A 20,472-nucleotide genomic window follows, 5' to 3' on the forward strand; every position below is an offset into this window, starting at 1 on the left:
CAAGTCAATTTCTGAAGTAACTACACGGAGAGAAATTTCCAATAAAAATTACTGTGCTTGTCACCTGAAAGTATGTGCAAAATGTTTTTACTGAACTATTTGTATCGGAAGAATAGAAATATTGACTTGCGCACAATTTTATTTCATATGGAAAACAGTTTTATTTCCAAAATGGCCTCGGAATATTTCTTTGAAAGCATCTTAAAAATTGCTGAACTAGGACTTTCTAATTTGGTCCAAAGCAAAATATATTAACCGTACCATGAAAAGTCATGCGCAGGTTAATAAAATAGACTGTGCTGCTTACAAATTTTTACTGTGCTGCCTGCATAGCGTCAAGTTGAAGAAGGCCGATGATACCCGAAGTATCACGAACATCCATTTAATATTGCTACGATTGCTACTATCGTACTTTCCTCACCTGTTGGCAAGGTAAATTTTTGTCCGATATTTTGAAAATTTGACAACATATTCGTAATCAGCGACCCCGGAAACCCCTGAAAAACAAATTTTAAGCGAATCCAATCATTTTTCAAAATATTTTTATTTACGGACAGTGTCAGTCAATTTTTATGCTTGACAACTGTTAAAAAAATAATTTTTGACGGTTAATTTAGTTTGTTGTTAGCAATATCGCTATGTCTTACGGAAAAACAAGCGAATTTTGAAATTTTTTTTAACAGTCCGCCATTTTGTTATTTATTAAGATAAATTGTTTATTGAGGTTCACACGATAACAGTAAGCCTACTAAAAAACTAAATAAAAAAACTACGTTTGATTTGTTTATTTTAGACAATACTGAAGAAAGTTATCGTTGCGACCGTTCAGCCGTGCATTTTCAAAGGAGTCACCTTTGACTCATAAAAATAATTATTTAATGATTTGAAAAATCACTAAAAAAAATTTTTTGTGTATTTTTAGACACCAATTATAACATGTAAAATAAGTTATAGAATTATATTTTATTTTCTGTGAAAAAAAAATTCCTGAAAAAAGCCTGAAATTTCGGCCGTCACATAGGAAAAGTGCCTTAATTTGACTCCTATGACAAGTCTTCAGCACGTCGGATTTACCCGGTAGAAATTTTCAAAAACTCCTAAAAAAGTGATTTTTGGGAATTTACCCCCATTTTTCTCAAAATCCTGACGTGATGGGAGGTCTTTGTTGCCAGATTCGGATTCAGGGCACCAAATACTGCGGGAAACTACTTCTCGAGCTGTCCAGTTATTAGACATTATTCCAGTGCCATCGACACGACAAACTTAGAAATATAATTTCTAGGTACTTTAAAGTAGCATTAAAAAGACTAGACAGAAGTTATGTCTAGCCAATATCAAATTCAACTTGAATCTTTGACGAAGAACGTCGGTCAGTAACTTCACAGTTATTTACCAGTCCGCCTAGAATCAGCAACCGTGCCAAAAACTGACCAGTAACTTGAATAATCGAGTGGCTCCATGACAAATTTCTACTAGGGTTGTCGGTTCTAGATTCCGAGATAATCGCAATTTACTAATTTTGAAAAAAATATCGAATCTTTTTTATTCTTTTTTCTTAATCTACACTGTAAAAAATTTAGGGAGTTAACGGACTCGGGAGTTGGGAGTGAAATTTTTCGAGTTAAAAATTAACTCCAAAAGAGAGTTAATTTCTAACTCCCTTCATTCAACACCCGCGCGAGTCATTTTTTCCTTGGGGAGTTTGCATTTGCCCAGTGGGAAATTTCCAACCGGCGCGGATCCTCGCCTGTACCGACGCCGGAGTAGTGGTACTGGCTGGGAACCGCCCGAGAACTGGTATTCTACCAAAAGATGACTTGGCCAGGAGCTGGCTGGCCATCCGTCTCGGAACTGGCATTCTACCGCCCGGTAACCGGCTCGGATCAAAATAATAATTTCAACAAATATCAATAAAAAAATAATAATTAATTGCAAAAGATAAATACTGATAACAATTCATTGATAGTTCACTTTACACATTTTTTTATACACTTAACGGTATTTTTTTATATTCACATTTGAAAAATCCTAACGCTTGGGGGTACGAACCTACGCCTAACCGAATATTTACGCACCGAAATCTCGCACGCTAACCACTATGCTACGCTCGCATGGAAATCTCAAACCTTAAATGCTTTCAAGTCTCACTAGCTAAAATGAAAATTGTAAAATTACTACGCGGCAATAGGCAATTTGGAAATACGAACTGATGTAATACCGGTATTTATGAATATTTTAATATTTCGTTTAAAAAGGAACTTGTTAAAATTGTTATTTTATTATTATATTTTTTAATATTTTATTACGTAATTATTAATAATTGAATGAAATTTGAATGCACAACACATTTTTTTAATTATTTAATTTGCAGAAAAGTGTCAATAAATAATTACTTAATATATTGTTTAAATTAAAAAGAGATTATTAATTAATTAACAATAAATAAATTAATTAATAATCTGTCTTTTATATATTTATTTAATGTGTTATTTATTGTAGGTATTATTATATATTGAACACATTTTCTTTCAAGTTAATATTATTATTTATTAAAAATTATTTATTTAATTGTACATTAATAAAGTTGGATTTTTATAAATATAATGAAAAAATTAAGTTTCTTATATTCTTCCTTTGCATCAATACAATTAATTTATTTATTGGTTAAATAATAATAATAATAATAATAATAATAATAATAATAATAATAATAATAATAATAATAATAATAATAATAATAATAATAATAATAATAATAATAATAATAATAATAATAATAATAATAATAATAATAATAATAATAATAATAATAATAATAATAATAATAATAATAATAATAATAATAATAATAATAATAATAATAATAATAATAATAATATTATTACAATAAATGCAATTAGTTATTGTAATAATTAATTAGCTATGATATATATAATAAAATAAATTTATGATTATACTGATAATGTGAACTATAACAATAAATGACGAGATCCGCAGTCGGATCCGCCCCAGCACCGAGCCAGTACAGACCTAACATCCGTCATTCTTCCGACGCCCGTAGAAGAATGAAATCCGCAGGCGGAACAAATCCAGTACCACGCCAGTACTGACGAAAGTAGAAAGGCGGATCCAAAATTCTGAGCCTAATCTGTTCCGCGCCGGTTGAATTTTGGGATCCGAATCGGTACAAAACATCGGTACTGGCGGACCGCACGGGCGCGGATCCCAGGCGGTTGTAAACTCCGACATTCGTCCGACTTTTCCTCCTGGGTGGGTGTGAAGTTTTAAGGGGTTACACCACCCTGAACGCCTGAAAATTTCAAAAATAAATTTTGACAAAACTACTAAAAATACAACTTGTTACTAATTACTGTATAAAAATACATATATTTAACTGTTAAAAAAATTTTGAAAAATGAAAAAATATTCAAAAATGGCGAAGATATGGCGTTTTTCGAAACTACATTTTTCGGAACGGTGTACATGATTTCTCAAAAACTACTCAACCGATTCTCTTTAAATTTTGTACACAACTGCTCAATAACATTCTCTATGACGTGACGTAGGATTTTTTTGATATGATTTTTTAAAAAAAAATTTTGTCAGGGTGATGTAACCCCTTAACTTTCTTTATTTAACTCCCCTGGCATTAACTCCCTAATGGGTGCGACTTTTATAGAATCCCCTGGGGAGTTAAAATTTAACTCCCTTTTTTACAGTGTATAGGGTCTCACACGTCGAATCATGCATTTTTCATTCATTTATTGATACTTTAAGTATTTTACTTCGTTGTTAGACAAAAAAATGAAAAGGGACCACTTTGTCGGTCTGTTGCAAAAGTTGTTTCTGTTTCAAAATGGAGGGGGCGGAAAAATTCAAAACATTTTGATTTTTTATCTTAAGGGTGTACTAAGCTTAAAACAACTGTCATCTGAATAACTTCCCAGAAGAACCAAAGGAATTCCCATTACAATTTTTAATTTCGTTTTTTTATAAATGAAAATTTCGATATTTTCTAAGATTATTCACCATTAACTTCGCCAAAAATTAGGTTCATTAATTAAAAAAACGCAATTTTAGAAAAGGAACACTTTGTCGGGTGCCCGTTATTTTTTCATTGTTTCAAAATGGAAGGGGGGAGGGAATTCGAAACCTATTAATTTTTCATCTTATTAAAGGTGTACTAGAATTAAAACATTTCTTATCTGAATAACTTCCTAAAAGAACCAAAGATATTTGTATTACAATCTTTGATTTCAATTTTCTGGAAATGAGGTTTTTGACATTCTGAACTTTAAAAAACTATAACTCAGCGATTTTTGCACCAAATTGGACTTAAGACGTATCAAAATTTCCCAAATTGAACAAGGAATTTGACCATATAGATAAGTCCAATAGTACCAAACTGGTCCCTTTTCATGCGGACGTCCACATATATTTATGGATTTTCATAATTTTTATTTCAATTTGTAGTGCAGAGTACATTTTATTTGTTTGAGAATTTTTTTGTTTACACTATTTATATTACTAATGAACAAAACTTGTCATTTTTAAACTTATTATTAAACCTCTTAACTAAAAATTTTAAAATTGGTTATATAAAATTTAAAAAAACTAAAGATCAAATATAAAAAAAAAAATTTTTTTAACCTAGAGAAATTGTAAAATTCTATAAATTTTCTCAATATTTCTATAGCATGTTTTAAGTTGTGAACTGACTGTATAAATTTACTATAGGTAGGGAAACAGTCTTCGATACTTTCATAGCTTATTCAGTTTGTTGTGCGCTCTTTACTCGAACAGGTGTGTTCACAGTTGATATTCTGACGTTCGCTTCATTTCGTATATGTATATATACACATATTGTTAAAACTATTCTTTATTAAGTGATAAGTGCAACGAACTTTTTTCTAATCACTTAAAGTGTCTATGAAAAAAATTCAAGTTCAATGTCAAAAAAAGTTTTAACCTCAAAACAATTTAGTTCATCTAAAAATTTGTGATAATTATACAAACTTTTGGTATGTACCGAAAATAAATAATCATTATCTACTTATTATTGAATTATTAATATAAATTTTAAATGAAAATTATGTTTATATTATATAATTATACAAGTTTTAATTGAAACAAATCACTTTTTTTTAATTAAATATTTTCACTATATCTTTAATTTATTATATTTCTCTTAACATTAATAATTATTCTTTTAATAGGAATTTAATAACATTTACGATTTTTTCCAATATTATAATAATTATTGTCTGTTATATATCTTATTTACATTTCATATTATTTTTTAAAATTTTTGTATTACAATTATTTTTAATAAAATTATTAATTATTGTTATATAAGGTAATAATAATAATAAATTACATTAATTAATAATTATGAATATAAATTATTAATAGTTCAATTAAATTTAATATTAAAATAATAAAAAAGATATAATGAAGATAAAGATTTGTAGTTCGTTCACAACTCTAAATAAATAAAAGAATAATATAAAGTAATCATAATAATTAATGTATTTTATTGATTATTTCATTTTTTTAAATTTCTCATAATTTTCAGATTAATTAATATTAAATATATAATATTAGTTATCATATTATAATGTATATTAAATTATTATTATAGTATATTCAAAAACGTGCACTTGCACTTTTCATTGTAACCACATGGAAGAAAATATCAACCTAAATTAGATGTAAATTGCACAAGTGAAATAATAGAAATGCAAGCGTAATAAGTTGATTGTCTTTTAGACAATATTTTCTCACGCTGTTAATCAGCAGACAGAGCATGTCGACACAAAAGGATATTCTTTTATATATATATATATATATATATATATATATATATATATATATATATATATATATATATATATATATATATATATATATATATATATATGATTATTATTATTTTATTATTTACATATATTTACTATAAACTTGAATGCTGTTTGTCCAGTTTTCTTATTGAAAAAAGATATTTTCTACTTCCTCTTTCTTTTTCTTCATTTTCTTCTTTCTCTTCTTTTGAGTACATAATTACATGATAAAAACTCCTACTAACAGAGTGAGGGATCCAGACAAGGCTTCTGGGGAGGGCCAAGCATTCCAAAAAAGCTTTTTGGGGGGGGCCATCCATTAAAAAAATGAAATCAATATAGTGTTATCTCTTTCTATCTAATAAGAATACACGACTCTTGGGGGGGCCAAGCACCCGTGCCCCCCCCCTGGATCCGCCACTGTACTAAGAAAAATTAACAAACAATTTTCCGGTCTCATTATTCATTGGTCCATGTCTTTTCAAAGAGTTGTGGTCGCGATCTGTTTTATTTTTAAATAGTCTTTTTTCCATAGGAAGAAGTAAACTTCTTAAAGTCAATGCAAAAAATTATATTTTATTTCAGTTCCATAGTCTATTGAATTAATAAAATTTTTAATAATAAATATAATTTTATCCCATTATTTCATTTTTTCATAGTTTTAATTTATTAAAATTAATTAATTAATTAAAATATTATTATTATTTTTACCTACTTCATATTTATTTATTTAGTACCTATGTAAATCTTGTATACAATATATTAATAATAATAATAATATCTCGAATAATAGTAATAGTATAGTAAAGATTATAATAATATTTTATATTTATTTATTTGTCCATTGTAAACTTTACAGAAGTTGTACAAAATAATTTCCCGCAATATACTTAAATATTTAAAATATCTTATAAATAGTAGTAGTCCAGGATCCCGTGTACATTTTTCCCATTGATTACTAACAAGCTAATTTTTTGTGAGTAGCTTCATTTTGATGAGAAGCCCAACATTTTTCCTTACAAAAAAAATCTCCATTGTGGTAACTAACAGGGTAGGAGGGATAAAATATGTCGATTCGATGAGTCTCAAAAATTTATTACTAACTGTCAGTTTTTTTTATTAAATCTATCATTTAAAATGATTACTAACCAGCTGATTTTTTAAATGTTCATTCCTTAATATTTATATAATTTAAAAGTCACATTGTCCTACAAATTACGTGGTAGGTTATGTCGGTCCTATACGGTACACGGAGAGACCGAGATTGGTCATTTTTGTATAAAATCACACTAGAATTTACTATTTTCACATTGCAACCACCGGAAATAAGAGGACTTTTTGTATTTTTTACTATTTTCTACACTAAGTCATTAATCCGACAAATGTTCAACAAATTAGTAAAGTTTCTTACTATTTCATCCAATAGTTCCAAACAACTGTACACAGGAAAAAAAAAGTCTGACTCCGTTTACACCTTAAATTCAGCCCATGTATTTCACATAAGTCTGTCCTTGTTTAATGGGGCTGACTCCGTTTACACCTTAAATTCAGCCTCGAAAACAGGCTAAAAGTAAAACTTTTTTTTTAGTGTGTAGTAAACTCAGAAATATTGTGTACGTAAAATTACTATAGTCGTTTGTAAATGCAGAAAGAAAGAGTGAAAGAAAAAATAAGGATTTTTATCTCCGGTTTCCTGTCAATTCTTGACTAATGGAGATAAACTGGAAGGATTTTTACATACACAGACACACACACACACTTATATATTTGTTGGATAAATATTTGAAGACACACACATGTCGTGGAGTCCCCACAATTATTAAAATCCCTCCCCGTAAACGTACTTCTACTCTCACACTTCAGATAGGCGGGTAAACAGTTGGCCAATCCAACTGCAGTACCTGGTTTTGGATTAATTCTTCTGTCATCATTCTCTTCAGTGTTTAAATGTATTCAGCAAACTTTTTGTGTATGGTTTTTTTTAAGTTAAACTCCATTAGAGTATTGTGATTTATTTCTCAAAATGACATTTTGTTAAGCAAAAAATGTGTATAATACCCTCCTCATTTTTTATGTTACTTTTTGAATTTCTATATATTCTTACAGTTTCTAGACCGTTTTAAACATCTTATTTCATTCAGAATTTTTAATTTTATTTTTCATATAATTTTTACTAATTGTTTATAATTAATTCGGATAGAGATACAAATTTGTCATTTATTAATATTAATTTGATATTCTTCTATTAAACTGTAAGATCCACTACAATAACTAACTTTCTAATGAACTCAGTGGAAAAACAAAAATGTCTAATTATATTACTTTATTTTCATTATTACACTACAACGGTGTTTACATCTATACCGAACTTGAACTTTTGAAGCGCCAACCTTCATACTGTACCTGTTTTTATATGTTACAAATGTAACTCTTAGAATTAGAGAGTACGTAATGTACGAAAGGGCATGTCCCGTTATGTTATTAAATAAATAAATAAATGTTTATTTCACTTATATGTATACACGGAAAAAAAAAGTTCCCAGATATTTCAGGAATTATTTCCTAAGTCTTGGATACGTGGTAACAGCTCTGAACTAGCGACGAACATTCAATGGTAATCAATGAATGTTTGAAAGAAATTCGGGAACTGTATTAGAAAAAGCTATAAATAGTCCATTAGTCTCTTTTTCATTACTTTCTCATGTAAAGTGCATGGCACTGGCCGCAACTGTTTCTAAAATTTTCGGGAACTCGTCAAGGAATCTTGGTGCGCAGAAACTGTGCGCACCAGTCTCAACAAGTCTCACCGTCAGTAAGACTTGCGTGCCTTATATATTTATTTTATGCTGAGGTATTTAACTCGCCTGTTTAGCTCAGCTGGATAAGACGCCGGACTTCTATTCTCGGGTACGCGAGTTCTGTTCCAGCCGCCGTCGATTTTTCTCTAATATGGTTTTTTCTATTTCAGAAACTTAATAAAAAATAAAAATTGTATGTGACCTTCAAGGATAAATGTGTGTGTGTGTGCGGACGTGTCAAGGAGGGGAAGTGGGAGGGGGGAAGCAGAATCTATTTTTTCTTGCATTCGCCTAACTTTTCGATTTTCGTGTACAGTTCCCGACTTTTTCAAGAATAGTTTGCCGAGAAGCGGTGAAATAGTTATAATTTGTAGAGAAATAGTAAATTACATATTTAAACGAGGCAACCTTTAGTTATCTGTGTACTACCCGCCGTATCCAAGAGTAAAGAACGAAGTTCCCGAATAATCCTCGAACTTTTTTTTCCGTGTAGAAGCGGTTAATTAATACACTAATACACAACTGCACGCTAGACAACGAATTTCACTGAAAGTATACATCTTTGTTTCCTTATATATTGAATGATAAAAATTTACAGCACTTGCGAGAAAGCAGTTTACTTTTAACAACTTATAATAAGACATAGTTCTTGGGACAGGAATAAATGCAAAATTTATTAATTTATAATGGTAAATTTCTGAGATAACGAACGACTTACGTTTCACTTTATATTTACTTATTGTAGATAATATCCATATTTATTTTACATACGCGAAACATAGTCACTGTCAATGATCGGATGGCATCGGCTCATTTACAGAGATTGACAAAGTTAGCAACCAATAGAAATGCAGGCGCCATATGACTGCACTCGCTAGCCACACTTGCTCACCAAAAATTACTACAGTGGATAGTAGGTTTTAGTGGAAAATGTTTTCATTTGTCAGATTTTGTCTAATGAAATTAGAGAAAACTATAATCAATTTTCGCTACATTTACATCTCTTACACAAAGTATTAAAACTTGCTATTTCAATGTAGCAAATTTATCTATTTCTTTTGTAAATTTATCTAATTCTGTAGTACATTATGCTAAAAGTCCCCTTATTTCCGGTCATTGCAACCGTTTTTAGTAATTTTTACAAATGTGGGTCTCTCCGTGTACATTGTACTTATCAAGAAAGGAAGATCCTGGACTATAGTATTAATTCTTATATATTAAATCACATCAGTTAGATTCAACTTCATTTTAACAAATCATTTCTTAATTATAAATTACAAAGTGTATTCTTTGATAATAATATTTTATAATAAATACAGTAATTAAATAAAAAATAATTATAAATAATTAATATGATATAATATTGTTGTTATTTATTAATATTATTATTGTTATTATTATTATTACTATATTATTATTACTATTATTATTATTATTATTACAAATTTCTGTTATCGTTATTTGTGATAAATTAAAACAGAGTCCAATTATTAAACTTTTTTACAAAAGAAAAATTTATATCTATATATTTAAGGAACTTAAAAAGAATAAAAAAATGATTCAAATACTTTCGAAATTTTGCAAATGACACTTAAAAAAAAGTTAAAAGTGTAACTTTTTTTTTCTTATGCAAAGATGAATGAAAAATAAAACAGTTCAGGAAGCACAATTTTCGGTCGAAGGACTTTAAAAGATATAGTATATAGCTCTCTTTGTTTTCACCGGAAATCGTCAACTAATCTTTTGTTTAACTTAGACATCAAATTGCAATAGAGTTTGTAAGTAAAACGAAATAATAACTGTTATCTTATGCAAGACACTTGTAAACTCTCTCGTTATAATATATATATATATATATATATATATATATATATATATATATATATATATATATATATATATATATATATATTATTGTTATTATATTATTGCGACGAGAATTGCAATAAATTTAAGAGACTGTAAACAAAAATTGTCATTAGCAACATTTTAATATTTGGTTTTATATGAAATTTTCTTTCCATAAAAAAGTGAAAAGGAAAATAAATTTATAATTTGGTAATTTATAGTAAATTAATAATTGTAGTATATAATGTTATAAAAAGTATTAGTTTTACTACCTATGTAATAAATACGACTTTTCATATCATTAATTAAAAAAATTTGCAAATAATAAATTACTGGTAATTTATGCACAAATTTATTCTATAATATATCCAATAATAATAATAAAAAATAATACAAAATTTAAATATTTATATATTATTTATTTATATTTAATAATAATAAATATTATTAAATATTATTATTATTGTGCAATTAAATGATAGAACTTAATAGTATAATAATATAATTTTTCTGCAGTGAAAAATTATTTCATGCGTTAAGTTATAAGAATACGCATTCCTTGTTAATAATTAGCTGTATAAATTAATATTAATACAAATGAGATTTTACAGTAATCGTCTAATAATAAACTCAAACCACTCGGAACATTTATTTTTTAATTTAACCACCTGGAAGTTTATCAGTTAGAACTATTTTTAATTAAATTATATTTACATTAAATTTCCGATTTAAAGCAGAATTTAAATAAAATTTACCTATTTATATCGACTTTACATTTCTAGCCTCAATATAACCGAGTATTGCTGTAAATAATTAATAAGTTTTTTTATTTAGCGGAATTCTTCTTTAGCCAAATAAGGCAAATTTTTCATTAGATGGATTTTTATTTCATTGTCTTTAATTTAGCAGAACTCGTTCTCTTTACTCAAGTTTTGTAATGAAAGTTTCATTAAGCCGAATATTTCAATGCTTATACTAAACCAAATTTTTATTTGATGAAAAAATTATTTTAATCTCATTCTTATTTACCCGGACTTAAATTTAGTTTATTTATATTATTTATTTATCAAAATTATTTTATCGAAAAATTAAATAAGCAGAATTTTCAATTAATCATTTTCTTTCTAGAAACAGATTTTGAATTTATCAACATTCCATTTAGCCAATTTTATATTTACTCGAAATTTCTATAATTAGTGATTTATTAAACAGGTTTTTTTTACAATTTTTATACAAGCAAATTTTTCATTATTGAAATTTTTATATAGAAAGATTTTTATTTTATGAAATTTTCAATTTATTTTCAAAATTTTATTTAACTAAATTTTCGTTTAGTCAAATTTTTATTAGTCGAATTTTTGTTATCCATTATTTATCTAATATAATTTTTATTCAGAAAAATCTTTATTTAACCAAATATTAATTTAGCAAAATTTTCAATTTAGGACAATTTTTTTAATTCGATTTTTATTTAGGAAAATTTCTATTCACCAGAACTTTATTTCTATTTATATCATGTGTAATCAAAGTTTTATTAAGCTGCATTTTCGTTTTTTTACTTTTTTTTAATTTCATCATATAGGTCCACTAGGTATTAATGTATACTAAAGAATAAATTTTGTTTTTTTAATTTTAGACAGTCAGGAGAGGCTCTATGCGGGGCACCGCAAACTCTTACAAATTTGATATCGACAATTTTTGGGGCCCTCTACAAATTGTAAATAACGGTTAAAAAACGAAACAATTTTTTCTTTTTTTAGTTTTTATAATGTACTTTAAGGTGCAAAAATCGTTTTTAATATTTTAAATAAAATGACTGTGAAAAAAAACATTAAAGTGAGGCCTAATTTTTGCCTTCGCCAACGCAAGTACGCCTTAATGAAATTTCCTTTTAATCAAATTCTTTTGTCAAATGTTTATTTAACCATATTAATATTTATCTAGCACAATTTTTACAGAAGAAAAATTTTATATAATCCATTTTCCATTTAACCGATTACTAACTTAGCATAATTTTTATTATGGAAAATTTTTATTTAACCAAATATTTTATTTGGTAGAACTTTCAGTTCAAAGCTTTTCAGAACAAAAATCTTTTTTTATTTAGCCGAACTTTATTTTTATTAAGCCGACATTTCGGATCAAAAAAACATTTGATCAAACAGAAATTGTACTAGGGGAGAGTGGGGCAAAGGCGCTATGCGGGGCAAAGACGTTTTTTAAAATATCTCTTTTATTTTCTGTCTATTTCAATTGGTATTAAAAATTAAGTTGCAATGCAATCAGACCAATTGATTAAAAAAAGAAGAACCTAAAAATATCAAATATTTTAAGAAATATAACAAAAAATTGTTTTGCAAAAATAAAATGATAATTTTACTGAACAAACTTTTATTTTTTAAAACATAAGTTTAAGTATTTAATTTTTAAAAACGTAACATGTAAATAAATTAAATATTTTTCTACACAACTGGCGTGGTGTTTTAGTTTAATTTTGTATCTAAATATTTTTAATTTAAAGTAAAAAAAAAGTTTGTTATGTGGGGCAAAGGCAATATTGAACATAATTTGGTTAAAAACAATTGAATATTCGAATTTTTCTATGTATTTATCGTATTTATTCACAATATAAGGTTAAAATCACTAAAAGTTTTTATTTTCTATTTAAATAGTTTAATTCTTTTAATAATATGTTGTTAACCTTATGTTTCGTAAATATTATACTAATAAATATCACTTGTTAATTTTTTTAAGGCTTATAAATGCTTTCTTTTAGAAATACATATAAGCGAAAACGTCGCTGCACCAGCGTGTGGGGCAAAGGCATTATTTTGTATTGTTTTTAAATTTCATTAAATAATGTATTTATAATTATAATATACTAAATAACAACTATTAAAATTTCTTGTTGATTAGTTTTAGAATAATGAAAAACAAAGACCGCATAAATTAATTGCTTAATTTAAAAAATATACATCGATAAATGTAATCCTAGCGCCTAACGCCCCACTCTCCCCTACTTACTGAAAGGATATTTATTTATAATTTTCATAAATTCCATTTAACATTTCTCAAAATTGAAAATAAATAAATAACCTTTAGGTAAAATTTCTATTTTATCAATTTTTTTACCTAATTTCTCAAGTTGGATTTTCATTATATTTTCTTCAAGTAAAAATTTCCATTTGAATAAATTTGTTTTGTCAAATTTTTATTTGAATGATTTTTCGTTTAATCAAATTTTTATTTAGTTAAATATTTATTTGTCATTATATTTAAAAAGCATTTATTTTACAGAAGCGAAATCAGCTAATTTTTCTTCTAATTATTTTTTCTTTCGTAAAAATTTTATTTTTATTGATATTTATTTCTTCAAAGCTTTCTTAAGCCGACTTTTTAAGTTGAATTTTAATTTAGTAAAATTTCTCTTTAGTCAAATCTTGATTGAACAATTTCTTTTGTAAATGAAAATTTTAACCAAATTTTTAGTTAGTCAAATTTTTATTTAGGCGAATATTTTTCTAGCACAATTTTAAATGCAAAAAAATTGTTATTTAATCGAACCACATATTTATTTACAGTCAGGCCTTCCGAACTGCACGCTTTGAAAGTTGAAACTGAACGCTGTAGCCAAACTGCACGCTGGCTTTAGTTTCTAAGTACTCCACAGTGAACGGTGGCGCTACTAAATTCAGTGCCGTATATTTTAAAATTCTATGAACTCAATTATAATCCCAGAGGATAAATATCCAAGTACGGTCATGAGAATTAGATAGTAGGGATGAGTTCGTCAGCGTTCAGTTTGAAATCAAGTGGAGGGGTTATTTCTGGGGTACCGTGCAGTTCTGCGGCCCGACTGTAGTATAATTTTTTTTTAAAAAAATTTTTATTTAAGTAAATAATTTAGCAAAATTTTTAGTTCAGAACATTTTTCTTCAAACAGATTTTTATTTAGCAGAATTTTCATTTAGTAGAACTTTATTTTTATTTATATTGTGTAATCCAAGTTTTATTAAGCTGACTTTTTATATTAGATTTCCATTTAGCCAAATTTCCATTTAATCAAATTTTTTTTTCGAAAGCTTTATTTAGAAAGTTTTTAAGACTAATAAATTTTTCCTCATCTAAACATATCTAACAAAATTTGTCGTTAGTAAAATTTAAATTCAACCGTTTTTTTTCTTTTTTTTTAACTTTTTATATTAGATTTTCATTTAGCCAAATTTCCCTTTAGTTAAAGTTCCATTTAATCAAATTTTTATTTTGCCGAATTTTTTTTTCAAAAACTTTATTTAGGAAAATTTTGAAATTAATACCTATATTTTTTCTGATTTAAATTAATATTAAAAGCAAAATTTTTCGGTAGTAAAATTTAAATCCAACTGTTTTTTTCTTTTTTTTAAGCAGACTTCTTATATTAGATTTTCATTTAGCCAAATTTCCCTTTAGTGAAATTTCCATTTAAACAAATTTTTATTTTGCCGCATTTTTCTTCAGAAAACTTTATTTAGGAAGTTTTTGAAATTAATAAATTTTTCCTAATCTAAATTAATAGAGTAAGTGTTGTAATACCAAAATTTTTCGAGTTCGATTTTTTGACATATCTTTATATTATTTAACCTCAGGAGATCAAAAATCACATTTTAAAAAAAATGTTTTTTTTTAATTGTACCTAGGCCTCACGTGCAAACATAATATAAGAGTATTTTCAGCCCGGATCATAAAGTTTAACCATAGTTTTTTTGGATTTTTAATTTTTCAAAAAGTCGTTTTTTGCCCATAACTTAAAAAAATGTTAGGACACCTATTAAATGTTTTTCTCTAATTTTGTAGAGTTTTTTTAGACGCATCTTCTGAGCGCTTATTGAACATTTTTTGTTTATATTAACCGGGGATATTAAATTTTTAAAAATCAAAAATTTTGGAAAATAAGACTTGAAAATTTTGTTGAAAAATGTAGAAGTAATTTTAAAATTATCGTTACCAACTTGTAGAGCATTAAAAAACGCTTCGATTGACCTACTTTTGAACCTAATTCGATAATACATTTCAAAATTATTGGTATTTTAAAACCCACAAATTATAAAAAAATCATACAACTTGACAGCGATTTTTTTCTTTTTCTTAAAGATGACTTTTTATATTAGATTTTCAATTAGCCAAATTTCCTTTTAGTGAAAGTTCCATTTAATGTCAGGTTATTCAGTGGTCACGTGCCCATACTTTATACTATGAGTCACATAACCACTGAATAACATAACCTTAAATTTTTATTTTGCCGCATTATTCTTTAGAAAACTTTATTTGGAAAGTTTTTGAAATTAATAAACTTTTCCTGATCTAAATTAATATTTAGCTAAATTTTCCGTTAGTAAAATTTGAATCTAACCGTTTTTTTAAATGTGTCTTTTCGGGAGATACATGAAAATGGAAAGTGATCTTTGTTTGAAATTTTTCTAGATATTCAGGGCATTCACGAAACATTTGGCGATATTTACATTAACGGGAAGTGCATGGCATGGCACCCCTACAATCAGCGCGTGCGTGTGTTATGCCGGTGGATATATATAAGTTTATGAAAAAGGAACGTCACACATGCGTGCACAGTGCCCACCAACGAGTGTTGTGGATACATATATGTTGATATTTACATTTGCTTTTTGAATTGAATGCATCAGCGGCAAAGGGAGGTCGTCACGCAACGTTTCCTTCTCGCGGGGTGACAGCCGGCTTGGCAAGTCCATGTCAGTATATAGTCCCGCATACAAGTATGCCTCCTCGCTATCATTCGGATACACGCATGGCAGGTGTGGGAAATGACGTCATGCACCTCGACCCCTTCACGAAATATTCACAATTTCAAGTCTTTGGCGGAAATCATTTATTTCCTACACAATTTTCCTTACACTAGGACATTTATAAGGATATAAAACTTCCATAATAATAAAAATTTATTTTAAACTTTGTTCCTCGTCTATTATTAAATTTCTCTCATAGATTTTGAATTAATTACTTTAGGAGGGAGAATTGTTTCTTTTAAAAGAATAAATTTCACTTTTTTGTAAATTCCAAGCAGAATGAGAGTTTCTTTGCGACAGAAAAGGTCAATTTGGGATATGCTACCACGAAAGAGTGATAATAGTACCGAGAATTTTGCCATATTGCCAGAATTTTTCTTTCAATATTCCATTAAACGGTTACAATTTTCATGCAGTATTTACACAATATTGCTGCAGTTCTGCCAAATTATAATTACAATGTTGCCATATAGCCTCAATATTGCTACAATTGCCGTAATAATATAACCCTAATTTTGCCATACTATTGCCACTAAATTTACATAGTTTTGCCGTATAATTGTAACAATTTTTCCAAAGTTTCGCATTACTATTGACTTAATATAATACTTATGGATATGTTTTTACCATAACTAGCGACATATCCTCACTCGCTAACGCTCGCTCGGTTGTATTTATAATTATTTGTTTTTATTTATTTGAGATAAGTAAGTGTTTACTGAACATAAATATTTTATTTTATAGCATCAAATAAATAGTTATTTGTACCAAATATCAATTTCTTAAGTAAAAATATGCAATAATTAAATATAATATTACTTATTATTAAATATAATAATCAATAATTCATTCATTCTGTTTGTCCACATCTGAAGTTTGACTTTTGCGTATGGTTTTGTTTTTTTTCTTTAGAAAATATTGTTTGACAAATAGAAAATATGCAGGTATTTTTCATGATTTATAATAAAATAATATTTGAAATTGGAAAATTAAAAAATTTTTTAAAAGTTATGATTAACAAATAAATTTTGTTTTTTATACGCTTTTTATAAGAAACTTCGTTTGACTGATCTAAATTATACTTTGTATGCTTTTTATTTATAAAAAATATTAGAAAATTGTTAATTGTTAAAAATTATGATTAAGAAATAGGAAATATATCCATTTTATGCATAATTTTTATTTCTCAATGGGTCAGAATTTCTCAAACGGATCACCTAAAACTAAGAAAATTTTTTTTGAACCAAAATAGTTTTTTTTGACTCTTAATATCGTTAAGAAAAATCCCTGAAAATATTAAGGCAAAAAATAATTTTTTGTAAAAGTTATTAACAATTGAATTTTTTAATACTGCTTAATTAACAAATTTTTTTCTCGAGTTCCAGATAACGGATTTTAAAATTAGAATATGGGTTTTTTTTCGTCTTGGATTGTAATATTTGAATATATTTTTTGTTTTTAAATTTTTTTATTTTTTATAATTTTTTATGTAATTTGTTTATAAAATGTTAATAAACAAATATGTTCTACACGTCCTAACAAAAAAATTAAAATTGTATTCCATTCCTTAAATGTCTCCGAGTGTAAAACCGTTTCGTAAAAAATAAGCCTCAATTAGAAAAAAGTTATTAATTAAAAACTGCAGCTTTGTAGAGCTTTATATGACGTTAAACTCGCCCTGCGCACATTGGCATTTTTTACAATTTACTGTTTAAAATTGTCTGGAACCTACAAATTTTATCGGATTTTCATGGGTTTGGTCTTAAATTAAAGGGAATAAAATTTCTAAGAGATTCCTCTAAACCAATTTTTGAATTCTAAATTGTTTATATTTTTTTTTTGTTATTCGAAGTTAATAATTTACAATATTTTTAGAAAAAATCATGTTAATTTTTTTATTTTTTCCACCAGACAAATAATAATGTATAATACAATTTATTTAAATTGTTGCAAACAATGTTAATCAACAAATAGAAATTTTTTTTCACACAAATTTATCTTTATTTAAGTAATATATGTCGATTTTGGTAAAAATTATTTTGAATTTAACAATTACCATTATTATTAACAATTTATTACATGAACAATAATCTAGTTATCAATAATCAATTAGAGCTTTACATGACTTTAAACTCGTTAACATACGAAAAATAATTTTTCATTTTTCCGAAATAAGCCATTTATTTGTTTAAAAAGTAAATAATTTGTTTATAATAATTGTAATTGTTTGTGCTAATAAATTTTTTAAGTTTTTGAAAGAATGTACATATTATGTAAACATTTTATGTTTAAAAAATGCATAAAATGTATACAAATGTCAAAGAAACTTGATTATTGTTCATGTACTTGTTAATAACAATGGTAATTGTTAAATTCAAAATAATTTTTACCCAAATCGACATATATTACTTAAATAAACATAAAGTGTGAAGAAAAAAATTTTTATAAAAAAAGTTTCTATTTGTTAATTAGTCTGAATTGTCATCTTTCTGCACCCAAGCGACGATATATTGATAAATTTAACTAATTTCAAGAAGAATTTGAACTATTAACATTTTGAAAAAATCTAAGTTTTTTAAAGTTTCTAATTACATTCATTAAAAATTGAAAGTTTATGAAATTTCAAATTAAAGCCTTTTGAAGTTCATCTATTTTTGAAAATTGTAAACTCAATTCTTTTAAATGGCAATTAATATTGAAATATTTAAATAAAATTATTCAATAAATAATTTATAAATAACAATAATTGTATGATTGTTTTTTAAGAATGAAGTTATTTAAAAAGAAATATTACTGTCGGAAATAGAAAAATTTGAAAGTTTTGTATTAGAATTCGTGGTGATTTCATAGCAAACAAGTTGTAAATCCAGATGTTCATTACATGAACATTTTGCTTCCTCTTTACGATCAGCAAAAGAAATTTGCTTCCTCGTGAAGGAAGCATTAACGATAAATATATTTCATTTTTAAATCATTTTTAATACAATTTAACATTTATAAAATAAAGTGCATTCGTCTTAATAGAAAGAATAAAATTTTCTTATACAGTAATATGAATCTAAATAAACAAAAAAATTTTTAGTAAAAAAGTGAATTTTTCAAATTTGATTGCGTAATTAATTCTATAATTTTCAATAGAATATATACTTTATATACATCAATCGATTCGTCTTGATGCAAAGAATAAGATTTTTGATTTATTTTTAAATAAATAATAACATTTTATTGTACAGCAACATGATTTTTAAGAAAAAATGAATTTTTATTAATAGGTGCAAATTTTTTGTCTATAATTGGTTTTAATTCTATAAATTTAAATACAATATATACTTTATATATACCAATCGATCCGTCTTGGTGCAAAGAAGAAGATTTTAGAAATAAATGAGTAAGATTTTCTTATACGGCAACATAATTTTGCGGAAAAAAATTTTTGTTAAGAAATATTAAAAACTGCAAGAGAAGATCAATTTTTAATATTCAAATCTTTAAATTTTGCCGAAATTTCGAAAGCCTTAAATCTTTAATTTTTTTCCAAATTGTGTATATTTACGTAATTTTATGCTATTATTCAAAAAACATTGTTAAAATTGACATTTAGCTCATTTTCGGGGTAAAAACCATAAAAATCATAGTTCGAAGCTTTTATGGTATACTTTATATATACCGAAATAAATGCAAAAAGCCATGATTTTTATAGTTTTTACCATATAAATCAGCTAATCGTCAATTTTAACTATGTTTTTTCAACTCAGAGCATCAAATTGGAAAAAAAAGTTCAGGACTTCTGAAATTTCAGCAAAATTTAAAGATTTGAATATTAAAAATCGATCTTCTCTTACAGTTTTTAATATTTTTTAACGAAAATTTTTTTCCATGCATATTTCACCATTCTAAACAACTTCTCGCATGGATTTGCAATAATATGCAATAGCTCAAAAGAAAAAAATTCTAACCTCTTCACAAATTAAAATTAAATATTTTTGACCATCTTATATGTTTTCAGGTTAAAAATGATGCAAGAAAATAAATATTACCTCGTTTAATAATTTTATTTTAAAGGGGTCAAAATTAAGGTGGGGTCTCCTCTTAAAAAATTAATGATTAAGAGATAGGAAATAAATACCCATTTATAAAAATAATTGAATTATTGCGAAGAAATTTAAAAAAAATTGTAAATAATTGAAT

At 26.3% G+C, this 20,472-nt stretch overlaps 1 protein-coding gene across 3 annotated transcripts in view; it reads left to right on the forward strand.

The window, feature by feature from the left end:
• The window catches only part of LOC122504070 (cadherin-23), a 123,442-nt gene that overhangs the window by 27,426 nt on the left and 75,544 nt on the right, over nucleotides 1–20,472 (forward strand). For 2 of the 3 annotated variants that reach the window (XM_043614963.1, XM_043614961.1), the window contains exon 1: nucleotides 4,795–5,021. The exons of the other annotated variant lie outside the window; for it this stretch is intronic. The gene's annotated coding sequence lies outside the window, so the exon portion shown is untranslated. Of the gene's footprint in view, nucleotides 1–4,794; nucleotides 5,022–20,472 lie in introns of those variants that run through there. 3 annotated transcript variants of the gene reach the window in all.

Source organism: Leptopilina heterotoma, unplaced genomic scaffold (assembly GCF_015476425.1).
Source record: "Leptopilina heterotoma isolate Lh14 unplaced genomic scaffold, ASM1547642v1 Lhet_278, whole genome shotgun sequence".
Classification (NCBI taxonomy): Eukaryota; Metazoa; Arthropoda; class Insecta; order Hymenoptera; family Figitidae; genus Leptopilina; species Leptopilina heterotoma.